Here is a 27,623-nt window from a genome sequence, read left to right as displayed (position 1 = left end):
TGATGTGTGCAGATCACAGTAAAGAAACTTTTTGTAATATTTTATCGATGCGTATGATTTTCAGTTGCACACTGAGATTTTTGTTAACTACGCCACGTTCACCAAGAGTCACTGGAACCACCTTTACTGGTTTATGCAGAGACCCCAAAATTGGATCTTGAGATCTTCGTATGTTTTGTAAACTGGTATTCATGGATTCAGCTGTCCTCTGGAACAGTAATTACTTTCATGATATTTCCTTCCTGCAGCGTATGGCTGAACATGTTTTGCTTTGCATAATCCTTTGTTTATGCATCTATTTCCTTTTTGATACTCCAGTGAGAAACTGTTGACTTTGGCGTGCATATTTGCGGAATTCTTGGTTGTGGTAACGTATTCTATTTTGCAGACTCGCTAGCTGTAGCTTACAAGTTATGTTTGTGGGTAGGCTTCAGCTGTCTGACTGCGCATCCTCTTCCAATTGGTGATCGTTCACAACAGAGCCACCGCCGCTATCGCTGTGCATCTCCTATTGCGCCGTTAGCGTAGGAATTGGCCAAGTAATGTTTTGTGCAACACTGCACGGTTCCCTGGGATTGGCGGCCGGAGGGCCGTAGCGACTGTTCGCTGGTTGGCATCTCAATACACTGGCAACTCAAATGGCTGTGACGTGGAACGATTAACAGATCAATGATGAGTGACCTCATACAGCTAACAATTCTTCTTTTGTGTACAGTCAATTTTAATTGCTTGGTCTTCACTATTTTGTACTTGCCTTTGATTAGATACAGCATATTTATGGAGGCTGTTATCGACCATTAAGACTTCTTACTTCCTGCCAGTTTACTGGCGGTTCTCTCGCGCAAGGGTACCTTACGGACTGTTCTGCGCTCGTCGACTTTTATTAAGTTCCTATAAGATTTGAATCACAGTGTCCAGACTTCAATTTCATAAACCAATACAACGCAGAAATCAAAACAACTCGAAAAATTGCCTTTGAAGATTAAAATTTCTGGGAGAACTTAATTCATAACATGTCTGGCCAATAGCAGAATATTTAATATTTAAGCTTCGAAGCTTTGAATAAACGTTTGCACAATGTTGTAGTCCATTCTATCTCAGCACAGTAAATGATTTTAGTTAAGAAAAGAATCTTAGCTGAATAGGTAGCTTAGACAGCTTATAGCTATGAAGTGCAAACCTCGCTAGTAGCAACCTATCTCTTACTGTTGTTTACATTCCATTTTTATTAACAAATTAAATGTTGATTAAGAAATATTGAATTCAAATTTTAATGAAAATAAGATATTTTATTTTTAGTTACTAATCACATAAAATGCAAGTATTCATACTAAGTTAAAATATATTACAAAAGAAGGTACATTAAGCAGAAGATAAAATACTGCATTACATCCAGAGATTAAACAGTATTATTAATGTACACAATTTTTTTCCTTTAACAATAAGCCATTTCACATATCTACATCTAATTTATTTTCATATGACCAGTGATCAAAAATAAAATGTTACTTTCATTACTATGCTTTGATCCAATATTTCGTAGCTGACATTTCCAGATGACAATAGTAGTATAGTGACAAAAACGAGATAGAGATACCGCTGCTGGCGCAATTTGAAGCAGCTACTTCGCGATTGTAAGACTATTGCTCTATCAAATCAGTTAATTTTCTTCAGTTACCATCTTTTATTGTACTGAAATACAAAAAAAAAATACAATTCTGTGCAAATGTTGATGTAAAATATAGTACAACGAACACATCTTTCAAATTATAACAATCCAGCAAGGAACTGATTTAAAAAATCTAATAAAACAAATAAGATAACAGGAGGAAATACTCATGTACAGTTGTATCAACAAGTATTTTAACTGTCTCTTGCAGAACATTTTATATTTTTTTTTTGTTGATGTATTATTAGAACTACTTTTAGATGTAAATTTCAGAAATTAGACAACAGAACTGTAATAATTTCGAAAAATACATGATTTTTTCCTAAAATAATAACTGAAGCTGTCTCTAGAACAACGATTTCAGTGAAATACAAATCAGCCAGTAATTCTTACATTTTACGATTTCACGTCACATAGTCTGAAACCACAGTCTTTCGTTTATATTTGACTGAAATTTAGTCCAAGTAGGAGAGTTTGAAATGAATAAACAAGCTACTAAAAGCGTTTGGTGCTCTGTATCTCGACGTCAACATTGCTCCAGAAAATGCTGCAATATCATGTGTATCACAGGAAAGTAAACACGTGATATTTATGTTAATGATGTAAATTATTTGTTCAGTTACGAACTGGGTGAAATTTGTCTCCCTAGTTTTTTGTTAACTACGGTGCACGCTACGTAGGCCAAAAATATTTTATATTTACCAGGGCTCAAAAATATTCTAACATTTAAAGCGTTTTTGTCTAGTTTCTTTATAGTGCCTAGCAAACTGAAGTTCGGGTTCTGACCTACAAATCTTATACATATGCATGAAACCGAAGAGGGTGGAGCAGTTCGTGATGTGCACCCCCCGCTGCGCCACTCCATCAATTCCTTCAATCCCATAGTTGGTCAGATTACACGTGTGCATCTAAACAATTCACACTAGTTGGTTTCCACTGGTTCACAGATGTGACTCTCACATACTTCTACAGTTCTTCAAATTCCACCGACAGATCCATGAAATCCGGCGTCGGCGGTTTCACAGATTTCGTACACTTCTTCCACAGAGGAGGAGCTCCAATGTTAAACGCGTTATGAGGGTACTTAGCGGAATAACTGCCAAGAAATCCACTGTGCACTCCGTGTGCATACCGGTTGGAGTCATTCCAGACGTGGAACGGCTCTTTCCGGATGCCATGAAGAGCACAGTTTGCAGCCAACTGCAATTGGTAGATCACTTGCGTATCAACGATAAGTGTCGCTTCGGATTGGAAGAGTTTCTCTCATGTTTCGAGCGGCTATCTGAAGTGGTAAAGGCTTTTAAAGATGAAAGCAGAGCTCACCATTTGCAGCGTAGCCAACAAGGTCGATTGTCAGCCGATTGGAGGGTCTGAATCAGAGGTTCAGATGATTCTGCGGCCGTAGAGGCTGCGGGCTTCTTGACTTGCGCCATAGGGTGGAGATGTTTCTGGTTCTGCTTTATATGTCAGGAGTCCATTACAAGCAGGAGGCGGCTACACGGGTAGTGGGGGTGTGTGTAGTCTACTGAGCGGTTTTTTTTTAGGTTAGAGGGTCTCGGGGAAACACAAAAAGGGCTTCAGTCTCAAAGGGCACAGATCTAATATAGGAAGAACGTAGATCTAGAAACCGTCTCTATAAAAGTTGTAAATTGTCCAAGCTATGTTGGGAAAGTACCAGAGCTCCAAGCGCTAATAGAAAGCACGGAGGACCTAACGGTGTTCAGAAAGAATAGGCTATATACAGTTGGCCGTGGCGTGTTTGTTGCTGTCAGAAGTAGTTTTCATGTAGGGAACTTCAAGTAGATAGTTCCTGTGAGTTAGCATGAGTACAGTTCATTCTAACACAGGAATAAAACAATAATTGAATCCTTTTACCAACCTCCCAATTCAGATGATACAATCGCTGAAAGGTTGAAAGAAAACCTGAGTCTGATTTCAAACAAGAACCCGTCTCATAAAATTTTGGTTGGTGGTGACCTCAGCTTACCCTTAATATTTTGGCGAAAATACGTGTATAAATCCGGAGGTACGAATAAAAAATCATCCGAAATTGTGCTAAACGCATTCCCTGAAAATTATTTCGAGCAATTAGTTCATAAGCTCACGCGAATAGTAGACAGTCGTAAGAACACTCTTCAACAATTAACAAGAAGTAATCCAGAATTAATAGCGAGCATCAAAACGGATGCAGGGATTATGGAACACAGGGTTATCGTACCGAGACTGAATACCGTAACTCACAAATACACCAAAAATAAATAAAAAATATATCTATAAAAAACGTAGATTAAAATTTGCTTAATGCCCTCCTGAGAGGCATTCTCCACGCCTTCCAAATTAATAACGAACTTGTACACCAGCTGTGACTTCGATTCATAGAAGTAGTATCGACAGCTATTAAGAGACTCACATCCTGTTAATTAGCAAATTACGGAGTCGATCGCCCTTGCAACACGAAACGAGTCAGAACACTGTTGTAGAAACAACGGAAAAAGCACACCAAAATCAAACGAACGCAAAATCTCCAGGGTTGGGGATCTTTTACAGAAGCTCGGAATTTATTCAGGACTTTAGTGTGCGATGCTTATAATAGTTTCTAAAACGAAACTTTGTCTCGAAACATGACAGAAAATCCTAAGAGATTCTTGTCGTATGTATTCTAGCGGAAAGACATAATCATTGCCTTCTCTGCGCGATAGCAATGGAAGTACTCTAGATGACAGTCGTGGTAAAGCAATGTTACTAAACACAGCCTTCCGAAATTCCTTCGTCAAAGAAGACGACGCAAAAAGTCCACAATTCGAATCAAGAACATCTGCCGACATATCTTAGAAGTATATACCCTCAGAGTAGTGAAGCAACTTAAAGGACTTAATAAAATCAAGTCTTCCGGTCCAGATTGTATACCACTTAGACTCCTTTTGGAATATCCTGATGCAATAGCTCCATACTTATCAATCATATACAAACGCTGGCTCGACGACAGATCCATACCAAAAGCTGGAAAGTTGCACAGGCCACAGCAGTATCCAAGAAAGGCCATAGGAATAGTCCCCTAAATTATAGAACCATATCATTAACGGCGATGTGCTGCAGGATTTTGGAACATGCATTGTATTCAGACACTATCCATTACCTCGAAGAGAACGGTCTTTTGACACGTAGTTAATACGGATGTAGAAAACATACTTCTGGTGAAACACAACTAGCTCTCTACTCACACGAATTTTTGAGTGCTATCGACAGGGTATTTCAAACTGATTTCGTATTTCTAGATATCCAGAAGGCTTTTGACATCGTACCTCAGAAGCGGTATGCCATAAAATTGCGTGCTTATGGAATATCGTCTCAGTTATGCGATTGGATTCGTGATTTCTTGTCAGAGAGGTCACGTTCGTAGTAATTGATGGAAAGGCATCGAGTACAACAAAAGTGGTTTCTGGCGTTCCCCAAAGTATTGTTATTGGTCCGCTGCTGATGATTATCTATATAAACGATTAAGGAGACAATATGAGCATCTGTCTTAGATTGTTTGCAGAAGATGCTGTTGTTTATCGTTTAGTAGTCATCAGAAGGTCAAAACCAATTACAAAACGATTTAGATAAGATATCTGAAGAGCGCAAAAAATGGCAATCGACTCTAAATAATGTAAGCTGTGATGTCTTCAACATCTGTGTTAAAAGCAATCCTTTAAACTTCAGTTACACGATAAATCAACCAAATAAAATGAACGGAGTGCAGCAGAAAGTTCAAAGAAGGGCAGCACGTTTTGTACTATCGAGAAATAAGGGAGAGAGTGTCACAGAGATGATGCAGGATTTGGCGTGAAAGTCATTGAAACACAGACGTTTTTCGTTGCGGTGGGACCTTCTCGCGAAATTTCAACCACCAACTTTCTCCTCCGAATGCGAAAATATTTGTTGACGCCGACTTCAAAGGGAAAAACGATTATAATAATGAAATAAGGGAAATCAGAGCTCGCACGAAAACACATAGGTGTTTTTTTCTCCACGCGCTGTTCTAGAGAGGAATAATAGAGAATTAAGGTGAAGGTGGTCCTATGAACTCTCTGTCAGGCATTTGAGCGTCATTTGCAGTGTAGAAATGTAGATTTAGTTATAGTTGCAGAAAACTGGATGACAATCAGTACCGCCTCAGGCAACACACCACAGAATGGTGTGTGCAACAGACGAACCAGCAACATGGCTTAAATTATTCATCAGGCTTATCTTGGTACCCTACAGCATCTTGTGTCCTAATACCTTCTCACAGAGAAAATGACTGGAGAATAACAAGGAATGCAGCAATATACTTTAAGGCTGGAGGAGGACTACTTTTTTTTCTTTGTTGTTCGGTGGTGGGAGCGTTTGGATGGGTTAGGCGCAGCAGCTGCTTTGCAGCCAAATTTTGTTGAAAAATTTTCATCCTGTTTTTATGCAGTTAAGAGACTCATATAATATGACCATACAACAATAAAAATAGCTCATTTTCATTTGATGACAGAACATAGATGGTGATGGTGTGCCTGGTACTGAGACAATAATAATAATGATGACTATGACTGTTGTGATCATTATGATGATGATGATGCTGGTGATGATGCATCCAGCAATTCCCTTAATATCAGCTCATAGTAAATACCATGTACATAGAAAGGAATGGGGGGGGGAGGGGCAATAGGGCAATGCAGATAATTGTGTCAGTGCATGGGAATGATGGGATGGTGTATATGTAGGGAAGAGGTATGTGTGAGTAGAGACAGAAAATGAAGGAGTGAGGCTGGGAGAAGTAGTGGAACTTTGATCTAATGAAAGAGTATGGGACCAAGGCGTGGCTGGTACGATGGATAGATGTCAAGGCGAATTTCTGGATCAGAAGAGGAAACCAGTTGAAGGTCCTGAGACAGGATATGGCGATTGTGGTCGCGGGGTGGGGGGGGGGGGGGGGTTAGGAGGCAGTATGTATTGGCAATTCACATCAGGAGTGCAGGCTTAGTTAGGATTGAGGAGATAACAGTGTTATGATAGGCGAGTATGCAGGATTTATGCGATGTACGAAGATATTCGAGGACTGTGTAGAGAGGCAGAAATGTACTCAGCCATTAGGGATACATGTAGAGGAGAGAAGATAGATACGGAAGGCAAGCAGACAGTGTGATGTTCCAGAACATGTATGGAGTGGTAAAATGTTGAGGGTGCGGAGAATGCGGACGACGATTTACGGCTGCATTATGAAAAACGGCCTGCGTTTCGTACAACTTTTGGCCATCTATAAGCAGTGGAATATCTGCATAAAAACAAAATTTCCACTTCAATTAACTTTTATTGGCCGCATAATCATCCGTTTTGGAAACCATATATAAAGGCCACGCTGGAAAGTACGATGAGGAAGATCCATCATAGAAATGGGTTCCCGGATTTCAGACACGCTAACCTCCGACACAATTCCGCAGCGTTCGTATTTGCGTCTCTCATGCTACCCGCGAAGTTTCCCGATTTAATCAAGCCCAGTGTCGCCATACTGGCTGTCATTATGGGTGGCGGGCTTACTGCCTTCCGCGCGGACGGAATGGCTCCATAACTGGCCGCGCCGTAACAATAGAAGCACGCGCCGCCCATTACCGCCACCGACACTCACCTTGATGACGTCATAGCGGGTGGTACGTGGCGCGGCGTAGAGCGGCACGCCCTACTCGCGGGCGACCTGCTGCGCCGGCTGGTAGCCTCGTCGGTATCTAGGAGTTTACAATTAGTTCAAGCACTGTCCTAAAAAAAACTCTCTGACACGGTCACAGATCGCAGTAATTCACCCAAAGTCATTTAGTGAACTTGGAGGCGGAGGAGGAGGAGACTGGTATTTAACGTGCCGTCGACAACGAGGTCATTAGAGACGGAGCACAAGCTCAGATTATGGAAGGATGGGGAAAGAAATTGGCCGTGCCATTTTAAAGGGACGATCCCGACATTTTCTTGAAGAGATTTACGGAAATCACGGAAAACCTGAATCAGAATGGGTGTTCGCTGGTTTGAACCATCGTCCTCCTGAATGCGAATGCAGAGTGATAACCACTGCGCCACCTCGCTCAGAGAGATATCTGGGGTTCCACAAGGAAGCGTTATAGGCCCACTGCTATTCTGAACGCTCTGCTGTCTTAATGTTATTGCAGTAACAACGCACTTTCAGTATCTTGTATTACTGTCTTACGGCCACTATAAAAAAAAATAAGAAAGCTGACGTTTATTCCCAACATACTTCCTAAAGAAATTGATTTGTAAGTAAGGAATTGAAACGGTAAATACTGAATACGACCTTTGTTGGGGAAGTGACGTCTACTACTGAGACTTACCCCTAAAAATACCAAGGCATTTTCCATAACGTGCATTACCAGAGGTGTGGCAGAGGGAAGGTGCTTTGCGCCCACCCGAAGAAAAATTTTAAAAAAGCAAAATTCGTTGATTGTTGTTGAATTATCTGAGCAACATACTTATTAATGTGTTGATGTGTAAGTACAATCGAGAACATGAAAATATCTTTTAGTACACTCTTACCGGTATCAATGCCCTTTCAATAACGTGTTCTACCGAATTCATGACCACTATAAGAAAAATTTTAAAAATCAAAATTTCCTTGATTGTTGTTGACTTATATTAACAGCATACTTTTTACAGAGATGTTGATGTATAAGTAAGGCTCTGGACGTCGAAACCTAGAATACGACATACACTGGAGAAAGTGAGGTCTACTATGGAACTTTAACTTTTGGCTTAAGTTTAACTGAAAAATTTAAAACGTATATGAATACGGTATAAGAATTCATTTAAAACAGTATATCTTTTTCATAACTTTAAAATATAAAGCAACTACTAGATTAAAATTTTTACAAAAGGTGAGCGTAACTTTCTCTCCCCTTCACTCCCCCCCCCCCTTCCACCACCCTGCCTCACCCCTTGGTGCTGCGAGGATTCTTGGGTTAAGATTAACTGAAAAATTTGAAACATATATGGAATGTGGAAGAAGAACTCATTAAAACAAAAAAATTAACCAAACTTTTAAAATACAACAAAAAATTGACTCAATTATAGTATTTTCAAAAGGTGGGCATAAAGAAACCCTCCTTTTGATACTGCAAGGGTTAAGACAAATGCGGTTTTCGTTGCGGTGAGACCTTTTAACGACATTTCAATTATCAATTTCTTGCTCCATAGCTGGGTGTTGTATGCTCTCCTTAGGTTAGTTAGGTTTAAGTAGTTCTAAGTTCTAGGGGACTGATGACCATAGATGTTAAGTCCCATAGTGCTCAGAGCCATTTGAACCATTCTTCCTCCAGGCAAGTAAATATATTGTTGATCGCGCCTAAAATAGGATGAATTACCATCAGAATGAAATATGAGAAATCATATCTCGTACGGAAAGAATCAGGTGCTCAGTTTTCCCATGTGCTGTTCAAGACTGGAACAGTTGAGGAATAGACTGAACGTCGTTCTGCGAACCGTCTGCCAAATACTTAGGTAAGTATTGACGGGCAATCAAGTAAATGAAAACTAAAACGCTTAACACGAACAATCTGTTAAACTGAGCTAATACTGCAGTCTATCAAAATACTGTTTAATTTCATACTTTTTTCGTTTAACACAAAGCAATATCGGCTGATACGAAACGATATCGTTTCTTGGAGGGACATTCGTACTAATTTTATTAAGAGAGATTGCTTCAAGGGCTGTCTGTGACTGTAGCTTACAGATCGTAAGTACGAGTCGTGGTTTAAAGTTCTTAGCTCTTGCATAGATAAGCGTATTATGAGACGGCACTAAGAGTATTCATGGTGCGGTGAGGGACATACAAATTCTAGGATAGACGATCGCCAAGACTGGCACGAAGTATCCCCCGCCACAAACTGAATAATGACTTGCAGAGTATATATGCTGATGTAGAGCGAGGTGGAATGACGATATACAAAACATGAGCTTAACACGTGTCCAGCTCTCCGAAAATTTATATCATGGCATTAATAATGGTAGCTCACCATCCTTCTGCTGTGCCCTAAGTTCGGTAAAATCACGTTTAAAAACATGTTCTCCTTGTTAGTAAATGTTTCGCGGAAATTAGTGTAATGAAGAGCGGACGGAAAACTATTAAACATCCGTTGATTTCCTGACATTTTATTCGAATACAGCCATTAACGAGTCGTTTGCGGGTACCTTTCTCGTAGTGCCCACGAACTGTCACTGAAATAACAACTCATGTAGGCCATGAGCGTACTGTGACGGCGCAAGAACGCGTTAACCGCTTACGCCAGCTATACAAATGCTAATAAGAGACCTTAACTTTTCCCGGCAAATCGAATGTTCAAATAACTTACGGTTTTCTTCCTTGCATTTGTGCCTTGAGAATGGCAGGGTGTGCTCCTGTCGAAATATTGGCGGTGTTGGACGACGTCACCCGGCAGCAAACCCGTAAGTTATTTGAACAAATGCTAATGTGTTTGACTGCTGCAACAGTTCCTTTTGATCGGGTTCGTATATTTTAAACAACATATTGTAGACTCTCGATTAACCGAATTTCAAGGGACCGAGAAATAACGAAGTTTGAATTAACGAGCTTTTTGTAATAATATATGACTGCTGTGTTTACTTTTTTCTTGTTATTGCTACCAATGAATGAGAGTGCTCTATTTTCATGACATCTAAGAAAAAATTAAAATACTATTGTACCCATTGAATTAGTGCATCATGTAACCATTAGTGCGTCATGTAATACAATAAACGACAATCTTAAAGAGTACGTTAACGTACTTTTCTTTAATATGCTGAATGTTAATCGCAATTAATGTTTTAGTTTACAACAATTGTTACCCATTACACAGTTTACTTTGACACATCAATCTGAAAAAAGTAATTAATTGTTGTTTCTCGGACCATTGGTCGTATTATTATAGCACTCTCTGAAAATACCGTACCCAGAGCAGCCTGAAATGCCATGGAGACATCAGAAGTGTCAGCAAAAAAAATCGCTCGAGAACAGCAATTGCTGCTACATCTTCAACAGGTGGAGGGAGTGGAGGGGAGGTGGAGGAGGGGTCATATCTTTGTGTTCCTCTTCTAAAGATGACAATAAACCATGATCATTGTCTTCTGCATCTTCGGTGGAACAGATGACTGGATCTTCAGTCGGATAGATGTCGTCGTCTGTCTGCAGCCATTCTTCTGTATTGACGGTTGGAAAGAGTACCAACCGATTGTAAACCTGCAGAAGAACAGCATCTGAATCCAAAGGTGTATCTGCATTACGTGTAAGTTCAGATGTTGTATCCTCTTCAAGTTCAGCGGCGTTATCAGTTGCTGTCCTGGCCTTCTTAGATAAGTTAGTTACAGTGTCTATTTTAGCTTCATCCCAAGCAGCAGATAAGTTGTGGATAGCTTCCAGTACAACTATTTCTTGCAGTTCGTTTCTACAGATGGCAAACTTAACAAATCTGCTTCTATAATTGCGCTTTACCGAAGCGATTATTCCTTGATCCAAAGGCTGCCGACGGGTCGTCGTGTTAGCTCGTAAGAAGACAATTTCTATGTTCGGAAGTTCAAGATCTTCTAACTGATGTGCGCAACAGTGGTCCAAAATCAGTAAAAAATTTCTTTTCCCCACAACAATTAGTTGCTGAACTTTCTACAGAAGAGAGTTATGGTTATACAAGCTTCACTGTTATTCTCGTAATGGCATGACCCATTGAACAAGTTAACATTTTTAAAACTGTGGATTTTGTATTATACAGTCACTAATGATCTGAACATCTCAGAACCATGTGTATTACAACAAAAGACCAATGTCAGTCTATCCCTGCTGCTTTTTCCTGCGGGACTTTTTTCGCCCTTGACATTAGTGTATTTTCAGGTATCAAGTTACAGGAAACGTGAGCTTCATGCATAATAAACACATACCTTGGGTAATATAAATGAGCCCGTTTGCCCTATGAGCCTCTCCACAGACACTGTCACCACTGATTTTATGCCTCTTCTGGAAACGCCATAGCCAGAACACTATCCTTTTCGTGGAGTGTGGGGCCGGACAACAGAATCTGCTGTGAGCGCGTATGGTGGAACCATTGAAACAGTGAACCGTCCACTTCGTGTTTGGCTGGCCTGATGCCCTAGCTATTGCCGCTAAATGAACAGCTCGTTGGACTTGCTTTCAATTTGTCTCTTGAACTTATTATCGACGAGAGAGTAAACTTCGGTTTCTGGAAGTGGTCTGCAACTTTGTTTTAGTCTTCACTCTACTGTCTACCATATGAAGAATTATATGAAGATGGTATCTGTTCTTTCGGACATGTCCGAAAGAACAGATACCATCTTCATATAATTCTTCATATGGACATGTCCGAAAGAACAGATACCATCTTCATATGGTTAACGCTAACCGACCATTGACCTTTTTCTTCTGTGCCGGTTGCACACGCATCGCCCGAACCCTTACGGTACTCGGTAAGTTTGTCTGCCGCGAGTAATGAGTGTAATGGGAAGGGGCACTACGAATGTAGTGTGTGGACATTAAGTTGGGAACATGCCAGGGATAAATCCCTGCAGTCATTGCCCGATTCCGAAACAACGAGAGTCTGTTGTATCAAGTTCAGTCTGTCCTCGGTGGCCCAGATGGATAGAGCGTCTGCCTTGTAAGCAGGAGATCCCGGGTTCGAGTCCCGGTCGGGGCACACATTTTCAACCGTACACGTTGATGTATATCAACGCCTGTCTACAGCTTAGGGCCTTGATTTAATTACCATTTCATACGAAGAATTTGTTGCATTTGATTTAGCGACAGTGCGTTATGAAACCGTTTCTGTTTCCGATATTGCACTGCCTGTGTTATTCTAAATACGGTGCAAAGTTCCTTTGGTAATGCGTGCATGCACGGATAGCAAAGTGGTAAGATGACCGCTCGCGATAAAGGGGAAATGCGGGTTCGATTATCTGTCCAGCATAAATTTTCTGTGTCCTCGTTCCATTCTAATGGTGATGGTTGTCCATATTCGAAATTGCGAATACATTTAATGTTTTAAATGTGTTTCTGCTTCCGTGACATATTGGAAGTGATGGAGTGAAAGGAAGATAAAACACACTGACTGTTCACAAACAGAGGCAAAGAGTTTTCTGGACTCTTACGTGTCGCACGCTGTGTGCGGTTTGCTGACCAGCGCCCGTCTTCCTCCACCCTAGAGTCTTACGCCGTGGAAGTGACACGCGAGCAAAAGCAAGCGATTGGACCATTGTTGCGAAATACAGTATAGTATACTATTGACAAAAATTATGTGAATTACGAAACGGAAAATGCCGTAGTGAACAACACTATATGTTTATATGCTTATTCGGTTCACACGAAGAATAACATATGGAATATATAAGTACAGTGGGAACACCAGATTTTAGATTATAGTACGAATTATCCTCAATTCATTTTAACCGACAGATTTTTTGATGTAATTTGGCAAGGTCCGAACAGCTAGTACGGGTTAACTGAGTTTTCCGTTTACTCGATTCCGAAACAACGAGAGTCTGTTGTATCAAGTTCAGTCGATCTCTTTCAACGACATCCTGCCACTATTTTATTGTGTCCTCTGAGCATAACACAACTCATAGGAATTTTGAAAATAGTGGTCTGATTTACTTTGTGTCGTGAGCTTGCTGCTAATATTTCGTACGTCGACTTCTTAGCAAGCTGATAGTATGGCAACACATATTCTACAGTCTCTTCTGCTCGCCTGCTCTTTGCACTTCAATTAAAATACTAGCAATGCACAAAAACCTACTTCTGCTGATAGCCTCTGCGAAATAAAATAATTTCATATTTTCTGCAGGGATTCAAGACGGTTTCATTGTAACGATGATAACTATAGCTCTAAAGATAAAAGTGAGATGGGCCTGCAGCAATCCACATGACTAAAGCAAACACTTGCAGTATATAATATGACTCTATGAATAAGTGCAGAAGAAAAGAAATTTTAGAGAGAAATATCAGTCCGCTACACTGCAGGTTGATTGAAAGAATCTGTAAGGTGGCATGCGAGACGATTGTCGTTACTGAAAATCATGTCGTGTCAAAATTTCGAAAGATCACATGGAGAAGATTGCTCACTCGGAGGTTGCCGGCTTTAATTTTGGAGGTGGAAGAAATTTTTATTCCTGGTATTTGGTAAGTGAAGGGAGAAGAGGAGACGTGGTGAAGTACAGGTCCTGACCACCAGACTTTGCGCCATTGTCCAAGGTTAAATTCGAGATCACTTTGCATTGTTTCATTGAGTAAGGGCATGTGACACTATGGGTGGTGATTCGTCCGTCCGTGGGCGGAAGGATCAAAGGTAGCCTTGGGGCTGCTAGGAATAGGAGTAAGCTCTTTGTCAGCACTAGGTTACACACTACCACACTCATTCATCCATGACAACATAGACACATGTCCGTGTAAGGACTCTCACAATCAGCTACACGACACAGATACGCGTTCGGAGAAATGTAACGTCAGACCACCTCCGCTAGGACTTAGCCCATGACGTCAATGTGGTATTCCCACATCTGGCACCGTCGCTCAGTTTCTGAGTACGAGACTAACCGTTTTTTATGTATGCATCAGATGAAACACAAACGCATTTAGTGAACATAGAAAATTATGTCATTCCTGTAGCTTTCATTGGTGATCTCAGGTGCTAACATTTTCACAACGGGAAATAATTGCTATTTATTAGCTTTATATTTCCATATTTTTGCTTTCCAATTTAATCTTTAATTATGCACACCTAAATATGTGTCACAAATACTCATGCTGTTTATTTCGTACACCAGTTTAGAAAGTGACAAATCTCACCAAAGTGTTACACCGAAACATCAAACTGTCTTCAGCGGATACCATACATTTATTGAGAACTTAAACGTAACATATATAAACAAAATTCATTAAATTCAACACATATTGAATACTACTCTGTATCTTCATCGCCATCTATGTTCTCACACTCTGGAAAAGTGATCAATATAAGCACATGTTCTTCACATACTGATGTTTTACATACATTATACTCTGTATGTAATTGATATCACTCCATCGGTTTGTTTTCCACAACAGAAGTGTCTTCGTTTCATTTTGGTTTGTTTCTTGTAAAATGTTTGTGGTTGTCTTTTTTATTTCCTTAGGTAAAGTTCACTATTTGAAGGCCAGTTATTCATTTGAGGTATTTCTTCAAGGTTTACATGTTTACATGTGTACTGTAGGAAACATTTTGAGATTCAATACCCCTTCTTTTGTAACAATGAATTATTTTACCCACTGGTAATGTACTTAAAAGGTAGTATTACAATCGATGCAGAAGGCTCAATTTTCAGACATAAAATGCAGGACTCATTTTTTCATGCCCACTGATGGGTGTATGGGCGAACTGACTCATATTCAGACGATATACTCACTGATACTGAACATCGCTTCCCACACTGCGTGCCTAGAGTCGGAGCCCAGAGGGTTCGAAATCGATTGGAATTAAGCTGAAAAGTAATAAATACAGCTGTTCGGATATGAAAAAAAAAGAGAGTAAAACGTTATTTACTTTCCACAGTGAAAGTGATAGTGACATTCCGGAAACAATACCATGTGGGAAAGACATACTACAAAAAGAATTGTAGAACAGTTTACACAATGTTTGAGAAAGGTGACAATTCCGAAAACTTTCGAAGAAACGTGGCAGACAAGACATAAAAATACATAAACAGTGTACCTGGTATTCATTAAAATGAATTGTATGGAAAGAAGATACATTTGAGTCAGGTTAAGGAAAGGGATGGACCATTTTTAAGACATCAATGAAGTTATGGAATAGACTTATAAGCTGAATTACGACTTTGTCTGGGTTTCGTAGCTTCCGTTTCAAATGAGGAACTCAAAACTGATGCTGCTTGGCTCCATATCACCAAATCCATTCTCAGCAGTCCTATAGTAAACTGTATGATCTTCAACTGAGAAAACAGAAGAGAAAGAGTAAGAGCAACACATCCAGACCATTGTAGTTTTGCTGATTTCATTATGCTGTTTGATTATAAGGCCAATACACTTCAAACATTGTTAAAACAATAAGTTTGATATCTGTGTGAAAATTAATTACAATAACATTTAAATAATGTACATCAAACAGATCGATAAATGCTCTTTCACCTCTTTCCTTCCATGGCAGCCTTGAAATAGTGTCCCAGGATTGGGGAGAAGAGCTCAAGAAGCTTGGAATAAATGGCTAGATTCAACTGCCAAATAAAAATAAGAATCTTGGGAATTTTGTTTTTAACTGTTGCTGTGCAATCTTGCAGTATTATCTGGAGACATAGCAGTGGAAACCACAAAACTCAATATTTGGGAACAAAAAAAAAGTTACAAAATTCATGGCCTTCATATATCTTACACAAAGTTAGAATATACAATAAATGTTAATTATGCTCCAAATTTCTATAACACAGAATACAGAAAAATTTGAAAAGTCCATGAATTTAAACACTTAATCAGGATAACAAAATAAAGTGGTTATTGCTTACAGATTAATAAACAATAGGCAAGAAAGATGTAAATGTCTTATTTGGTTACAAAAAATGTGTCTCAAGAAAAGTAAGAAAACCAGAATATTTGTATGTAGGTGAATGTCTAAATTTTATTACGGTAGGACAACCGAAATAAGTAATAAAAAGAGTTGACAATACTGAGAAAAGTATTAGCACCACACAAAAATAATTGTGAATACAAGGAGTGAAGTAATGAAGATCTGAATAAGAAAACTAAGCAACTATACGTAAACACGAGGGAGCGCGGTCATATTTTGTGGACACCAGTTTCAGATTAATAACATCAGTCTATATGAGAGTATTCGAATGTGTCAGATGATACAACAAAACAGTATTCCATAAATCTGATGTTAATAGTTATCAGGTTGTTTACTGTGCACCCAAATCGAAAACAAGTCGTTTCATTAACATTTACTGTTTATGACTACAGTTATTCAATTCCACTGGCGACTGCAGTCATGTTTGTAGCTAGTGTAGAAAGATGTCTTGCAAATTGAGACTGGAGGTTACATAATTTTTCTGCATGCAGACAACCTGGGAAGCCAGTGAGAAAACACCAGAAAATGTGTGCACAACCAAATACTTATCATGACAATTTTTGGAACTTACAAAATTAGAGCGTGCCGTTATAAGCCGTCACTCCAATGGCAATGGATGCAATACTGTGCAACACAGTGAAATTTATACAGTTTAAAATTCAATTTTCATCCATTCCCAAAAGTGGGTCAGTTTATAAAGTTCTTTAAGTGGACCGAATATAAATGAAGAGTAGATGCTTTGTGTTGATATAAAGATTGATCAACGTAAAGTTACCTAGAAACCCTGTTGAAGGAGTCACTACACTACATGCTATCGGTCAATGGTGAGAGAAGCTGTTACCGTTGACTGTTGGTGTCGGCCATGAATTATTCTCATTTCTGGAGTCCTGTCTACATTATCAAACACTTTACGGTGTGTGCAGTAGCTTTTATGTTGTTTCTTGCTGCAAGTGTGACCTGACGGTGAAGTACTGTCAATAAAAAAGATATGGTACTTGGTATTCAGTGCGTCATGTCTCTGGTACCGTAAAAGTATGGTCTCTCCCACTTGTCGTGTCTACGAGAGCCATGGATGGCTTATCTGTACTCCTGTGACGTTACATTTGCCACATATCGTAAGCATCGATCTACACCACTTGATCTAAAGATTGAAATGTTATTGAGATGTCGGCACGTAACTGTTAATCATACATGATCCTAATTAACACCTATAATATTTCCAGGAGGTATTTTAAGAGAAGTATCGTTTTTAGAGGCGCTATGTGAGATAACTCGTAACTAAGGAGAAAACTCCACCCAGAATGCTGTATAACAAGTGTTGCATTAAATAGCATTGTGAAGAATTTATCACTAAGGTAAGACGCTTAAGGAAATTAAAATAACGCGAGTAACTAAATTTATATTCATCATACCCTTGGAAGATAGAGGTATTATTAACATACCAAATATTCATGTACATAACAAAACAGTTCATATTAGGTTTATCTTGTAGGTAAGGACAATTATTTTTGTATTGTGCAACAGAGTTTTATGGATAGATAGTGAAGACAAAAGAGAGAAAAGTAAATTCTCGTTTACATAAATTATCATAACTACAATAAATAGCGTGGTATTCTAAAGTTTCTCTTAGGAAACACTACTTAAAATACTTACAGTTAAGCAAACAACTGTTTTAATTGTAAATTATTTTGCGGGACTCTGAAGATGTGTTTAAAGGATGAAGTGAAACAAGATTTAAGTTCCTAATTTTTTCTAAGATATGTTTCTCCGCTTATAGACACTCGTTCTTAATAAAAATTAAGCAGTCTTGAGTGCATAAAAGCATTTATTTGAAAACTAGCTTAGCGCCAGGTGCTTCGCTCGTGTAGAGTGTATGTCCATCAGGGGCGTTTTTTGTTTTATTTTTATTTAATCATAATTTTTTTATTCAACACAGATTGCAACACATTCTAAGCTTTTCACGATAATTAAACCCTATAAGTATCGTCTTTTCTGAAAGTACTTCTGACAAAAAACCGATTCTGATACCTGGAGTCTAAAGTTTTTATTAATCCTGTCTTTTGCGTTTCTTTGAAGCTATTTCCATAGCATTTTTCATCCCATAACAAATATTTCTTTATAACTAACCGAAAAAAGAAGTACCAATATTTACAAATTTAACTTTACAACTTTTTTAATGTAGCGAAATACTTTCTTAAAAATGTTAATTCCCTACTGCGCTGCCTCAACGGTTGAATTTCTAGGTCCACTGAAACGTGTAATTTTTTGTTTCTAACAGAGAAGTCAAATATCAATTGTCATAGATTTAGCTAAAAATCATTTAGTAGTTCTTTGGTGATTATTTACTTAAAAAACTTTTACCCACTATTTTACCCCTATAGTGGATGAACATCCAAAAATGCTGAAACATATATTTTTTATTTCCTGATGGAGAAACCAATTCCAGTTTTCATAGTTCTAGCTTTAAAATTCTCTTAATATCGACATACTTTCAAAAATCCTTTCGTCCCTTATTTCACCCCCTTAGGGTTGTAATTCCGAAAAATACGTCACTAAACGATGATTACAGTATAAGATCCACACATTCTCCAAATTTCAAGTTTCTGTCCTTAGCGGTGACTTAGATGGTGGCTGGTACTGCAATAAGATAAATTTAGAGATTTAGAGGTATGTATAAAGAAGAACTGCAACTTTAATCTAATAATTAACTGATGATATACCCACATGTAGCAGGTGCAGACTTCTACATGGAGCACGAATCGTATGTAGAAGATAGTGATGTCAACCGCTGGATAGCGAGAGGAAGCTACAAGTCAACTAGAGGAGGCCACGCCCAACGTCCTCCACCCGACGTCACTAGCAGCCAGTCAGGTACAATGTGAAAAGGAGCACGGCAGAAGTACTGTGCATAAAACCTTCCCGGCTAGCCGCGCGTTATAACGCGCTGCTTCCCGAGCGGGAAAGCGTGCCGGTCCCCGGCATGAATCCACCCGGCAGATTAGTGTCGAGGTCCGGTGTGCCGGCCAGCCAGTGGATGGTTTTTAAGGCGGTTTCCCATCTGCCTCAGCGAATGCGGGCTGGTTCCCCTCATTCCGCCTCAGATGCACTACGTCGGCAATTACTGTGCAAACAGAGTTTCCGCGTACTCGCACACCATAATTACTCTACCACGCAAAAATTTGGGGTTACACTCGTTCGGTATGAGACGCCGGTGGGGTCCACAGGGGGCCGAATGAATCGTCAAGAAGTACAGCTAAGTCGGGTTTACACCCCAAAAGGGCGCTTTTGTGTGCCTGAAATGCTCATACCTGGACAAACTGTGCATGTTGACTTCCACTCTGAACAGTCTTTAATTGGATAGGTTCCGGAGCTTGTCAACAGAAAAAGGATTAATCCACAACATGATAATGCAAGAGAGTAATGTGCAAGACGTAACTGGAAAAAATTAATGATTTACGGTGGCAGATATTGCCTCATCAATCATATTTGCCCGACATTGCTCCATCGGATTTTTATTTACTTATATCGCTACAATATTTTCTAATGTGCAAAAAATGTGAAAATGTGGATAATGTCAAAAATTCCATTCCAGATATTCTTCTCAAAAATAAATTGATTTTTACTAAAGTCTAAGTGTGAACTAACGAAATCTCTGAATTTTTAGCATTGCCCTATTTGAAACGGCGCTAATGTTTTATGGGAATGGGAAAAGTGGTACAAGCCAACCTCGGAGATGAACAGTTTGACTCTGCCACTTAACTGAGAAGACAGACTCTGCTCATAACGTTTATAGATTTAGGGAAGCCTTTTGACAATCTTGACTGCAGTTCTAAGAGTCGAAGGCCATGAGAGAAAAGCTGTAGTTGAGAATAAAGTGAAACCTGTTTTCTGCTGCATTCCGGTGGTAATCAGTCTCTATACTGAGCTATCAGAAAAGGAATATAAGGAGAAATTTTGAAAGGGAATTAAAGTTGATGGAGAATAAATAAAAACTTTGAGGTACACCGATAACATAATAATTCTGTCAGTGACGGAAAATAATTTCTTCGAGGCTAAAGCACGAATATAAACAGAATTGAAGCAAGAGTAAGAGAATGTAGTCGAGTTAAATCAGGTGACGTTGCTAAAATTGAATTCGGAAATGTGACATTAAAAGCAGCTTTACTTGCATGCCTCAAATAACATACATTCTTGACGATCTACAGCTGTAAGAAATAATTCGAAATTTATTCACTGACCTCGAATTCTTTGACATCAGCTGTATTAGATATAGATGTACAATCTATTAGTGATGTATGAACATCTCGGGTTCAAATCCCGGTCCGGCACAAATTTTCGTATGTTACTAATATGCAGTATATCTATACCTAACACAGTTGATGTCAAAGTGCTCGAAGTGAACCAATAAATTTCGAACTAGAGTTATTCGATAATTCTTCTTATTTGGGGAGCAAAACAAAATGACCATGACCAAAGAAAATAGAATATAAAATGGACACTGGAAATATCGAGGGAAGCGAGTCCAAGGCTTCCATCTAGTCACTTGTCGACCAATCTGGTGTGATAGTAGAAGATAGCAAAACGGAAGACGAAGTTTTAGATCTTCCGTTTAAATAATCGTTCATGCAAGAGAATAGTAACAAATATATCGTCGTGCAACCACCGTACCTAGTCCCTTATGGATATAGTGATAAGCGTCCCTGGCATAGAAAATCAACTGAAGGAGTTGAAGACAAATAAGTCGCCAAGTCTTACTGGTATCCCAGTTCGGCTTTACTACGAGTACTCAAGAGCATTGGCCGCTTACTTAGCTTCCATTTATCGCGAATCTCTCGCCCAGGGCAAATTCCCAAGCGGATGAAAAAAAGCGCAGGTGACTCTTGTATATAAGAGCGGTAAAAGAGCGGACCGATTAAATTACGGACCAATACCCTTAACATCGGTTAACTGCATTGTTCCCAAACATAATTTGAGTTCGAATAGAAAAAAAGTTCCTAGACACCGAAAAGCATATGACAACGAAATCACCAAGATTTTAGAAAGCATAGCTCGTACGAAACTCAGATTGCCTTTTTCTCACAAGGCATACTGCGAACTATGGATGAAGGGCGATAGAAAGATTCCATAATTCTAAATTGCCGAAAAGCATTTGTCACTGTGCCCCATTGCAGGCTGTTAAAGAAGGTAGGAGCATGTGAAATAGGTTCTCAGTGATGTGAGTGGCTTAAAGACTTCTTAAGTTCCGGAACCCAGTATGTTGACCTCGACTGCGATCGTTCATCAGATACAAGAGTATCGTTAGGAGTACTCGAGCAAAGTGTGACAGGACTGCTATTATTTTCTATATACACAAATGATGTGGCGGAACTGTTGGCAGCAGCCTACAATTGTTCGCTAAAAAAGCTGCAGTGTACCGGAAGGTGCCAAAGTTATGTGACTGTAGGAGGATACAAGATGACTCACATGTTATTGTTGTGGTCTTCAGTCCAGAGACTGGTTTGATGCAGCTCTGCATGCTACTCTATCCTGTGCAAGCTTCTTCATCTCCCGGTACATACTGCAACCTACATCCTTCTGAATCTGCTTAATGTATTCATCTCTTGCTCTCCCTCTACGATTTTTACCCTCCTCGCTACCCTCTAATACTAAGTTGGTGATCCCTTGATGCCTCAGAACATGCCCTTCTTCTAGTCAGGTTGTACCACAAACTCGTCTTCTCCCCAATTCTATTCAATACCTCCTCATTAGTTGTGTGAGCTACCCATTTAATCTTCAGCGTTCTTCTGTAGCACCACATTTCGAAAGCTTCTATTCTCTTCTTGTCCAAACTGTTTATCGTCCATGTTTCACTTCCATACATGGCTACACTCCATACAAATACTTTCAGAAACGACTTCCTGACAAATCTATACTCGATGTAAACAAATTTCTCTTCTTCAGAAATGTTTTCCTTGCCATTGCCAGTCTACATTTTATATCCTCTCTACTTCGACCATCATCAGTTATTTTGCTCCCCAAATAGCAAAGCTCCTTTACTACTTTAAGTGTCTCATTTCTTAATCTAATTCACTCAGCATCACCCGACTTAATTCGACTACATTCCATTATCCTCGTTTTGCTTTTGTTGATGTTCATCTCATATCCTCCTTTCAAGACACTGTCCATTCCGTTCAACTGCTCTTCCAAGTCCTTTGCTGTCTCTGACAGAATTACAATGTCATCGGCGAACCTCAGAATTTTTGTTTCTTCTCCATGGATTTTAATACCTACTCCGAATTTTTATTTTGTTTCCTTTACCGCTTGCTCAATATACAGAATGACTCACATAATATATCTAATTGGTTTGATGAACAACAGATATCTCTAAATGTAAAAAAATGTAAATTAACGCGGATGAGTAGGAAAAACGAAGCCGTAATCGTCGAATATAGCATTACTAATATGCTGCTTGCCACAGTCACGTCTTTTAAGCGTCTGCGCTTAACGTTGCAAAGCAATATGAAGTGGAAGGAGCGTGTAAGGGTCGTAGTGGGGAAGGCGAATGCTCGACTTCGATTTAATGGGAGAATCTTAGAAAAGTTTAGTTCATCTGTATAGGACACTAGTGCGACCTGTTCGTGAGTACTGCACGAGTGTTTGGGATCCGCAACAGGTCGGATTAAAGGAAGACATTAAAGCAGTTCAGTGGCGAGGTGCTGGATTTGTTACCGGTAGATTCGAACAACACGCAGATATTACGGAGATGCTTCGGGGACTCATATTGGAATTCCTAGAAGGAAGGCGACGCTCTTTTCGTGGAACGCTATTGGAAGAATTTAGAGAACGGACATTAGAAGCTGACTGCACAACGATTCTACTGCCACCAACACACATTTCACGTAAGGACCACATGAGGGTAAGATACGAGAAACTAGAGGCCATACGGAGGCATACAGACAGTCCCTTTTTCCTTGCTCTATTTGCGAGCAGAAGAGGAAAGGAATAGACAGTAGTGGTACAGAGTATTCTCCGCCACGTGCCTTACGGTGCCTTGCAGACTTTGCATGTAGATATAGAAGCGTTTCTGAAGACGGGGTTAACATAAAAGAAATGTACTCTCAAAAATTCATGTTATGAGGCATAACTTGTTGGTGTGGCGTGTAGGGGAAGCAGTACCGTTCATATCGGTGACTTACGCCATAAACATTAACGCCATGGCAGTTTTAGTATTCACTTCAAGCGCTAGGGGCGCGTCACGTGACGAGACGGCCCGCGAGCTTAAGTAAGTTGCGAATCAAGCCCGCAGGTCACTAAAGACGGCCCATGTCTGCTTTATAGTATTGCCGGGAGGTGAGAGAGTATTTTAGGGTGCCTGTGTCAGACTGCCTGCGAAACCCGACCCCACGAAGCGCGCTGCCGGCAGGGCGGGCAGTCTGCGACAAGGGCGCGTCGCCGGCTGTTTGTTAGGCGGGGCTGCCGCGGCTGTCTGACGTCAGGCGCCGGATGCTGGCGCGGTCTCTGGGGCGGCCTCCTCCGCTGCCGCTTGCTTCACCTGTTCCCCACTCACCTGCATCGTGCTCCACACCGCCCCTTTAAAATCTACGTAAAGATCTAAATATTTAATAAACTATCGTCAGTAAAATGTTGTGGCGGCTTCACTCCAACGATCGGTTTGATTCAGCTGTCCGCATTAGCCTATCTGCGCACCCTCTTCATGTCTGTACAGCTACTGCAACCTGCAGCCATTTGAACTTGTTTAATGTAGTCGAGCCGCGGGCTGCCTCTAAACGCTCTCCCCCCTCCCCCCCCTCCCATCACACTCACACAAATTCCCTTCGATTATCGAACTTACCATTCCCTGATGCCTCAAGTTGTGTCGCATCAGCTGTGTAAGTGGGCTGTTTAGGTTTTTATGTTGGTAACATCACGTAGCGCTCTGTATGAAAATCACTTACTGTTCTGTGTGCAGTCTGTGGCTGGTTGGCATTGTTGTAATATTTGCTATTGTAGTGTTGGGCAGTTGGATGTGGACAGCGCGTAGCTTTGCGCAGTTGGAGGTGAGGCCCCAGCAGTGGTGGATGTGGGGAGAGAGATGTCAGAGTTTTGAGAATGGACGATCTGGACGTGTGTCCGTCAGAAAAAGGAAATTTGTAAGACTGGATGTCGTGTACTGATATATATATTATGACTTTTGAACACTATTAAGGTAAATACATTGTTTGTTCTCCATCAAAATTTTTCATTTGCTAACTATGCCTATCAGTAGTTAGTGCCTTCAGCAGGTAGAATCTTTTATTTAGCTGGCAGTATTGGCGCTCGCTGTATTGCAGTAGTTTGAGTAACGAAGATTTCTGTGAGGTAAGTCATTCATGAAAGGTATAGGTTATTGCCAGTCAGGGCCATTCTTTTGTAGGGATTATTGAAAGTTAGATTGCGTTGCGCTAAAAAAATATTGTGTGTCAATTTACTGTTGGTCAGGATAAATAAAGAGAGAAATGTCTGAGTACGTTCAGTTTTGCTCAGCTGATTGAAAATCAAATAGCGTAAGAGGTTTACCAGCACAGTCTTTCATAATTGTTCTAAGGGGATGTCTCAGCTGATCCCTTCTTTTAGTCCAGTAGTGCCACAAATTTCCTTTTTCCTCATTTCCATTCAGTACATACTCATCAATTATTATATCTACGCACTTACTTTCCCACAATCTTTTGTAGCACCACATTTCAGAACCTTCTATTTACTTCATGTTCAATATGCATTCCGTCTACGAGTCACTCACATACAAGGCCACAGTCCACACAAATACATTCAGAGAACACTTCCTAACTCTAAAATTTGTGGTATCCTGCTGTAATGGTACTTGAATTACGTAACCATTATGGTACCTCACCTGAACCTCTCGATACCAGTAATATTCTACTGTGTTTCTGTTAACTACTTAACGTATTTCTGAGACAACATTCAGATTTTATTTCATTTTTGATACATCGATATGTTTATATTGCAATGGTATTATTCTTATGTGTATTCTTTCTTTTGTCACTATGATCTTTGACGTACTTGTAACTCTGATTTTTGGGCGCGTAAGCGATTATTAGTTAGTTGTTAAGTTTTTAGAGAGTCGGACCTTGAGAAAGTCAAGTCTTGGACGTCATGTTGGAAAGATGCATATTGTAGTTGGCTTATAAAATGTGAGGAAGATGTTTTCAAGTATGTTTTGTATAGTGAAGTGATGTTTTGTGTTTACGTGATATTGCAATAAAAGCAATTAAAAGGAAGTGTAACTTAATTTCGGAGTGCTGATTACTTTTTTTTTTACATCACTATTGTGCTAACTTTGAAAGGTTTAATCTCCAAGAATGGTTTGAGAAGCACATCTACATAACTTTTGAATATAGCAGAATAAATCCTAGGCCTTTTTTGCATCCGAGCTTGGAATCATATCCACCTAGATTTTCAACGATTGAGCCATAATTTTACGACGAGACCAGCGTGGGAAACATGAAATGACTATAAACTGTGCTCTAATGACACCTGCAACATAATATGACTGTTGTAGCCCCAAAATGTAGTATTTAGTAGCGTGAGCAACACCACAGTCGTTATTAAATTCTGACCTTTGTTGTAGTAGGGTTGTTAGACTGCCCACTCTAGTAATATAGGGTGCCTAGGACGCTACTTTCTTGAATAGCTAAACAATTCAAGCAAATACTATTAACGTAGTTTATTACAATATGTTAAATTGACAGTACTTGTGTTTCTACAAAGATGGGTCGCAAGCAAATGGTGACATGCAAATAATCAATGTCCTTCGATACATACAATTTCCATACAAGCAAATCACAGAGGTTCGTAAGTGTTTATAGAGTTTATATCACAGCTGCTCTTCTAGTGCGGCTCTTTTAGTGAGGCTCTTCTAGTGCGGAAGAGGCTAGCTGGAGCGGCGCTCATATTCTCTTCGTATAGAGGCCGTTCCTGTAGTGGTGTCGTCCTAGTCGGTATTCTATTGGCTGATGTCGTCTCACAGCCTTTTCTGCGATAACGATCCAGGGCGACGTGCTGGCGCTAGATGTTACGTCGGAACAAAATTTATATTTGATGTTGACACTACTGGCCATTAAAATTGCTACACCACGAAGATGACGTGCTACAGACGCGAAATTTAACCGACATGACGAAGATGCTGTGATATGCAAATGATTAGCTTTTCAAAGCATTCTCACAAGATTGGCGCCAGTGGCGACACCTACAACGTGCTGAAATGAGGAAAGTTTCCACCCCACTTCTCATACACAAACAGCAGTTAGGTGAAACGTTGTTGTGATGCCTAGTGTAAGGAGGAGAAATGCGTACCATCACGTTTCCGACTTTGATAAAGGTCGCATTGTAACCTATCGCACGAACAGTTCGACGACGTTTGCAGCATAATGGACGATCAGCTCGCAGACCATGGCTGCGGTTACTCTTGACGCTGCATCACAGACAGGAGCGCCTGCGATGTTGCACTCAACGACGAACCTGGGTGCACGAATGGCAGAACGTCATTTTTTCAGATGAATCCTGGTTCTGTTTACAGCATCATGATGGTCGCATCCGTGTTTGGCGACATCGCGGTGAATGCACATTCGAAGCGTGTATTCGTCATCTCCATACTGGCGTATCACCCGGCGTGATGGTATGGGGTGCCATTGGTTACATGTCTCGGTCACCCCTTGTTCGCATAGATGGCGCTTTGAACAGTGGACGTTACATTTCAGATGTGTTACGACCCGTGGCTCTACCCTTCATTACATCCCTGCGAAACCCTACATTTCAGCAGGATAATGCACGACCACATTTTGCATGTCCTGTACGGGCTTTTCTGAATACAGAAAATGTTCGACTGCTGCCCTGGCCAACACATTCTCCATATCTCTCACCAATTGAAAACGTCTGGTCAATGGTGGCCGAGTAACTGGCTCGTCAAAATACGCCAGTCACTACTCTTGATGAACTGTGGTATCGTGTTGAAGCTGCATAGGCAGCTGTACCTGTGCACGCCATCCAGGCTCTGTTTGACTCAATGCCCAGGCGTATCAAGGCCGTTATTACAGCCAGAGGTGGTTGTTCTCTGTACTGATTTCTCAGGATCTATGCACCCAAATTGTGTGAAAATGTAATCACATGTCAGTTCTAGTATAATATATTTGTCCAATGAATACCCTTTATCATCTGCATTTCCGCTTGGTGTAGCAATTTGAATGGCCAGTAGTGTATGCGTCGTGGGCATTGTTTCTTTACGCATGGAAGCCTTAAAAAGTTCCTTTGCAGAATTCTGCAACACCATTAGTAAAAAAACAATGTTCACATAACTCTATGCA

General features: G+C 40.1%; 1 non-coding gene across 1 annotated transcript; it reads left to right on the top strand.

Annotated features, from left to right (window-relative positions):
* The first annotated feature begins 12,301 nt into the window (after nt 1-12,301).
* Nucleotides 12,302-12,375, top strand: Trnat-ugu (transfer RNA threonine (anticodon UGU)). The gene has a single exon. It is a non-coding gene; the product is annotated as a tRNA-Thr (tRNA).
* Nucleotides 12,376-27,623: the final 15,248 nt, after the last annotated feature.

The sequence above is a fragment of the Schistocerca nitens genome, chromosome 8 (assembly GCF_023898315.1).
Source record: "Schistocerca nitens isolate TAMUIC-IGC-003100 chromosome 8, iqSchNite1.1, whole genome shotgun sequence".
NCBI lineage: Eukaryota > Metazoa > Arthropoda > Insecta > Orthoptera > Acrididae > Schistocerca > Schistocerca nitens.
Note: the sequence above shows the minus strand (reverse complement) of the source record. Positions and strands in the feature narration are given on the sequence as shown.